The sequence below is a fragment of the Herpailurus yagouaroundi genome, unplaced genomic scaffold (assembly GCF_014898765.1).
Source record: "Herpailurus yagouaroundi ecotype Mexico unplaced genomic scaffold, PumYag 222, whole genome shotgun sequence".
Taxonomy (NCBI): domain Eukaryota; kingdom Metazoa; phylum Chordata; class Mammalia; order Carnivora; family Felidae; genus Herpailurus; species Herpailurus yagouaroundi.
In genome coordinates this window covers 1,632,946-1,639,390 of record NW_024412453.1, presented here as the reverse complement: position 1 = coordinate 1,639,390, position 6,445 = coordinate 1,632,946, and positions in this window count along the sequence as shown.

The window sequence follows — 6,445 nt, the reverse complement described above, 5'->3', positions numbered from 1 at the left end:
GACAGACTTGGGATTTAATCATCCCAATCCAATCACTTGCAAGCCTTATACCCTTGGAAAATCCCCCTTATCCTCAGTTTTCTTATCTCTAAAATGGGACAAATAATACCTACATCATAACAGAATGGTTGAGACATGAGGAAGATATGAGAAGGCAAAAAGGATAGATTATTCTTTCTCTTGAAAAAAATAAAACTTCAATTGAGTAAATTTTAAAGATCTGATTAGCTTTATTCCACAATTCATGAAGTGGGCAACATCCAGTCAAGCAGATAGAAAGGAACTCTGAAGAGGGGAGCCCGGTGGCTCAGTCAGTTAAGTGCCCTACTCTTGATCTCAGCTCAGGTCTTGATCTCAGGGTCATGAGTTCAAACTCCACGTGGAGCCTACTTTAAAAAAAAAAAAAAGGAGCTCTGAATTGCTACACAAGGCAAGAAATTCTATAGGCAGGAGGGAACAGGAAGAAGGAAGTAAAAAAAGGTGGGTTGGTTACTGCAAGGTTACTTCCCTTTAGGGGATGTAAGGGGCTTGTCATGCAGATTACCTGACTCGTGATGATCAGGCTATTCAATGGTTTAAGGTTCCCTTTCTGGGAGAGCCAAAACTGTAATTACGGTAAGCCTTAGTTTGGTGGAGTGGGACTTAGCATAAGCGACTCCAGTTTGGGTATGCTGTCTTGTCCTTAACACTCTCAAGGTGGAAAGAACCAGCACTGGAAAGGCTCGCCCAGTTGCCACTAGAGAAGGAGGGGCATCTACTTCAGGGCTCTGCCCTAAAGCACCTGGCTCTGCACTAAAGCACCCCTAAAGCACCAGGGGTCAAGTGGGGCCTTAAGTACAGTCTACGCTTTCCTTACCAAAGCACATTCCCTGGTTCAGGGCTGAATGTGCCAGGGGAAAGAGACACATTTTCCTCCAAGAAGGAGCCCTCCCATTGCCAAGCTGTGTGGCCATGGGGTTGTGTCTACCCAGAGGGGGCACATCTTGCAAATCCACTCAAAGGCATTATAATAAGCTAGCAGCAAGCCTGAGCTGTACCACCCCTGCACTACTGTGGCCCCTCCGATCTCTACTACCCCTCAGAACACGGAGGACAGGTTCCTATGGACCCCATCCCCGAATTAGGCTTACCCTGACAGGTCACCTGAAGAGCAATCTTTTGTTCATTATGAATCACAAATCATTTGCAAAATTGGAAGCTGCCTAAATGCTGGCATGAGCTCCCTGTGAACTGCCGTAGGAGGCAGATGGTTGCCAATTAAGGTAGGACTCGGCCATCATGGATTCAGTAGGGCTTCAAACGGGGTGCCTCAAACAGGCTTTGTTCACGCGCCGAGAGGCTCCAGCTCTAAATGCCGAAGCACCTTCGCCCTGGCCTGTCCTTGTTGTTTCCAGAGCGGACAGAAGCCCAGCTGTGGATGTTCAGGGTCATCTTTGGGCAGAATACCAAGCCTCGCAGCAGTCAGTCCCTGTTCAATTAAGAGAAGAGAGGACTGATAAATGTTCGGTTTACTTGCATCCCCTCAAATATCCAAAACAGGGGAGAGAATAATCTAATACATTCTGAAATAACTTAAACTCATTAAAATTGAAAAAAAGAAAGAGGGGAAGAAAGAATTCTGCAGCAATGAGCTGACACAGAGAACAGGGATTTGGTGATGTCACACAACAAGCCAAAGATGTGGCTCAGAAAAGACAGGAAACCCACTCAGGATACCTAAAAGTATGACCGCTCAGCTAGCTAGCTAACCAACTAACCAGACAGACAAACCAGGACCAGGAGATCAGTCTCAAACACCCTGTGAAGTGAGGATGGATGGTTGAGTTCTGTTCTCAATGTTAAACCCGAATGAATTATCCTGGAGGAGGGAGAACTGCTATCAATTAAACAAATAATATGCTGATAAAAGAGCTGTGTGATGATAACCATTAAGCACATTTATTCAGATGCTGTACACACATTTCATGCCCTCTGTTCAAGACATAGGCTCCTCATCTGTCATAGTCACACAGACATGATGTACGTACTTGCTCTGATGCCAGCAGATACAAAGCCCCTCTCCCTCGGCACGCACACCACTTGCCCGAGACCACCCAGGGAAAGGGCCTCCACACGCTGACCTCACGTGCACCTTCATCCATTCCCCCACCTCAGAGCCACACATACCAGTGGCCAGCCTCTTCATGCCTAGCAAGATGATGGAACATTCTGCAAAGCTGGTGGGGTCACTCTACTCCTCAGGAAGGTGCCACCTCCTGTGGCCTTGTGTGGCCCCTGGCTTGGGTCATGGCACTGCAAGCACTGCTCTGCTCCCCCTAAGGGTGTAAGGACCCTGTTGACCTGAGGCTCCAGGTTGGCCATCCACAAGTCAGTACCTGTGATCTATTGTAGGCTGTGAGGACCTGGGGAAGACACACGAAGACACCCACTTCTGTCCTCTGGGAAGTCCTGCTGCTCTGTTCTCTGTGAAACAGAGAGTTATAAATGCAGAAGGAACCAGCCAGACTGGGGATATAAACAAGGGCAGCTGGCTGGGTGGCCCCCTGTGAATGAAGCCCTAGGCCCCATTTAAAGAAGACAGATGCTGCTCAAGCCCTAGATTAGAAGAGAAGCTAGAAACAGGATTTTCAAAGGAACGCTCCTCATTAAAAAAAAAAATGCTATCAGGACACATGGGTGGCTGTCAGCTGAGCGTCTGACTTCGGCTCAGGTCATGATCTCAATGTGGATGGGTTTGAGCCCCACATCAGGCTCTGTGCTGACAGCCCAGAGCCTGAAGCCTGCTTTGGATTCTGTGTCTCCCTCTCTCTCTGCCTATCCTCTATTCACGATCTGTCTCTCAAATAAATAAATAAATAAATAAATAAATAAATAAATAAATAGTTGAAATGAAAGAAAATAACTTTTAGAAATGCTATCAAATTCTTTAAATCTCCCCTTTTCCAAGATAAAACAAATCTATTTGCAACTTGGTCTGTTGTCCCAAATATCTGGTGAATTATAGCTTTTGCTGTACTTGAGGATGCTGTTTTGGTTAATCTTCATCATCAACAGCTCTTCTGGTTATTGCACGTGTGCAAAAAATTCATGGTCACCATGTTTCTGATGGGGCTTTCCACACATGACAACTGTCTTGGACCTCAGCACAGAAATAATTTTCATGCTAACCTGTGCTCCTTCCAGAGTTTTCTTTTTCTCTACCCCCAGTGTACCCACCTGTACCCTGGACTCACACAATGGTTTTAGCCTCCCTGCGGCTTATAGACACAGATATCTTGAAGGGACCCTATGCTACTTCAAGGAAGAATCTAATACTACTTGTTTGAATAACACAGACCCATATAGAAATACTGCTTCTCTGGCCACATAAGCATAAAATTCTGTACTCCCAAAAGAGATGATATCCAAAGCAGAGAAAAGAGCCAAAGCTTTGCAACACATCCACCTGATTTTGGACCTTAGTTCAGCTACTTACCACCTGTGCAACTTGGCCAAGTTACTTAATGTCTCTGAGTCTTACTTTCCTCATTGGCTAAACTCAGGCTATTACTATTAATCTCATTGAATTACTGTAGAATAATTTATCCATTCATTCCTCATGTATTTATTGAGGGCCTACTATGAGTCAGGCACTGTTCTAGGCACCAGGGATATAGTGGCAAGTCACTGTAAAGTTCTTGCTCTCTTGGGACGTATTGGTCAGTGGACTGGGTAATATGTAAAGGGCTAGCACAGTGCTTGGGATGCAACAAATACCCCATGGTTTTCTCTCCTATTTCCTGATCACTTTCTCTCTGTTCCCCAGTTGAGAAGACCTTGGCACTGGGACCGGAGCTATCCATCTCCTTGACCAGACTTTGGCCACCATTCCTTAACCCTCCACTCACAGCTCCTTTGCCCACACTGCACCCTCTTAGACATTTGTCAAAAACCTGAAATCTTCTAATGATCCTCTCTCACTGCATACCTGAAGAATAAAATGACTGAATTAATTAGGATATCAGTTCAGCTGTTATAAGAGAGGGACCCAAAATAATAGTGGCTTTAAAAGTTAGAAATTAATTTTTCTGTCATAAAAAATCTAGATAGGCAGTCAGTGCATGGCATGGTGTCTGCATAATCATCCAGATACTAGGACCCTTCTATATTGCTGCTGTGCCCCCCTCATTGCATGGCGTCCATCTTGTGGCCCAGGATGACTGCTCCAATCATCACAACCACATCACAGACAGTAGAAAATGGAAGAGAAAGTGGGAAGGTGTGCCCCTTTTTCTGTAAGAGCATAACTCAGAAGGTGCACCCAATGCTTATCCCCACATCCCACTGGCTAGAACTTAGATCCATGGCCATGGTCAGCTAGCTGCAAGAGAGGCAAGGAAACACAGTCTTTGCCAAAGAGCCATGTGTCTTTCGGACCTGCTGCAGGGGGTGAGGGGTTGAAATCTGCTTACAGCTGTTAACCTCTGCACTGACCTCATGGTAACACAGATGTTGATGAATGATGGGGTCTTTTACACTTTACAGGATCTGTTGATTGTCATCCACCCAAAGAACCTTCTCAAACATTTGTAATACAGAAGGTCCAAAGAAGAGCTTGACAGGTTAGGGGAATTTCTAAGGAAGGTGGCCTTATTAAGTTCCCAAAAGCCTTCTAGGGTGGCATTTGCTTTTTCTGTTCACAATACAGTTCTCAGTTTATTGGGCTGAAATATTGTCCAGACTCTGACATTGGACCCATTTCTGAGGTGGACTTACCGAAGTAAAGGCTGGTATGGAAGGTGTAATTTCAAAGCATTCATTTACAATGAGAAATACAATTGTCCATTCAAGCCCAATGGCCAGCAGCATCTTTACTGTAGAGAAAGCCACATGGGAAGCCAACCTATAACTAAAAGTTTGCCGATGGGGGGAAAAAATGAATTTGATTCACCTCAAACGGAGGAGCCACGCTGAGTCTGGCCAGAAGCCAGGGCCTCTGGCTTCTCATTCATCTGCTACATGTCACCATGGGTTCTCAAGAGAAAGAATACTGTAGGCAAGATCACACTTTGTACCGAAAGGCTTTTGTCCCAAATCTAAACCGTGTGGCCCATTTTAGAGGCAGGCCAAGGTCCTACTCCAGGGTAAGCAATTCTTCCTCCCTGGCTTTTTCTCTCACATTTACTGCTTGATTTGGGGGCTTGTGGAAGACCCAGAGACACAGCGCTCAAGTTCCCCTTCAGAAGAAGCAAACTGCCGTGGCAAGAATATGAATCACTGACAGCCTCCATCTGGCAGCTCCTCCCAGGTACTTAGATTTGAACCAAGGTAACACTTTTTGTGGGTTGGTCCTTGGCCAAGACTGAGAAGTATGGCAGTACTAGGGGCTGGCCATTTCTGCCCAGTGCAGGACTCCTCTAATGGGCAACCTGGGCTCTGGAGCACCCTCTACTCTGGAAGTCCCCTGGGATTCTGGACATTCTGGAGAAGAGACGGGAACTCCTTGAGAGGAACAAGACATTGAGAGGATCCAAGGAAGAGGTGACCTGGGCTTGCCTCTCTATAGCCCCAGAAGGATGTGCCGGCGTCTTGGCTGCAAAGACTCAGACCTCAGTGATGAACAGTATCTTTATTCCAAAGTCCTCTGCTGGGATTGTGGTGTCCTGAGCAGGTATTTTTTCCAGTTTCAGTGAAGCAATTACTTCAAGAAACAGTCTAACGGTATTTCCAAATCCTCCAAGCTGGGTAACCAGGGGGATTTTATTAGACATATTTATTCTACAATCCAGCATCTCACAAGACATCCAGAAGCTTCTTGTAAGCTGCCTCTCCTGCCTGCCTCCCAGGCAGAATTCTCATATTGCTTCTCAGACATTAAAAATAAAATGAAAAAGCTCCTGTTGTGCAGGATGAAACCTTCTGAGCTGAAAGGTTCCAGCTTCCACCCCAGCCAGTTGGTAGACATGCCTGTCTTCCACCTCCTTCCTGTCTGTGTAAGTCCCCTTGTGGCTGGGAGCCTTTCTCTGCCATGGTCAAACCGACTTTAGATCTGCAAGGCTGAGGCAATGGTTGAAATGTAACACAAAACTACCCTACTTATATTTTCATTTCTATTAGACCTTTATAATGATTCCTTATTGAACTGAAGCTTAAATGGCTAAAGACTGATCATAATAGAACATTTAATTGTTTACTTGTCTAACTCTCTCAGCCCTAATTAAATATTGTTTTTTCACTGAGCAGCTTACATGGTGTTTTTTTCCTGTCACTGAAGAGAGCAAGGGGGCTGAGGCAGAATTCAGATGAGCCCATGCTCACTTGGTGTTCTCATCCTAGGCATTTTTCATCCAACAGCGAGGAACAGAGCCCTCTGGAGGGAGAATCACAGAGTTCTGGGGAACAAGCTTTTGGACATGATCACACGCAGGTCCTCAGAGAGGAAGAAGGCGGCTGAAGAGGAGTTACC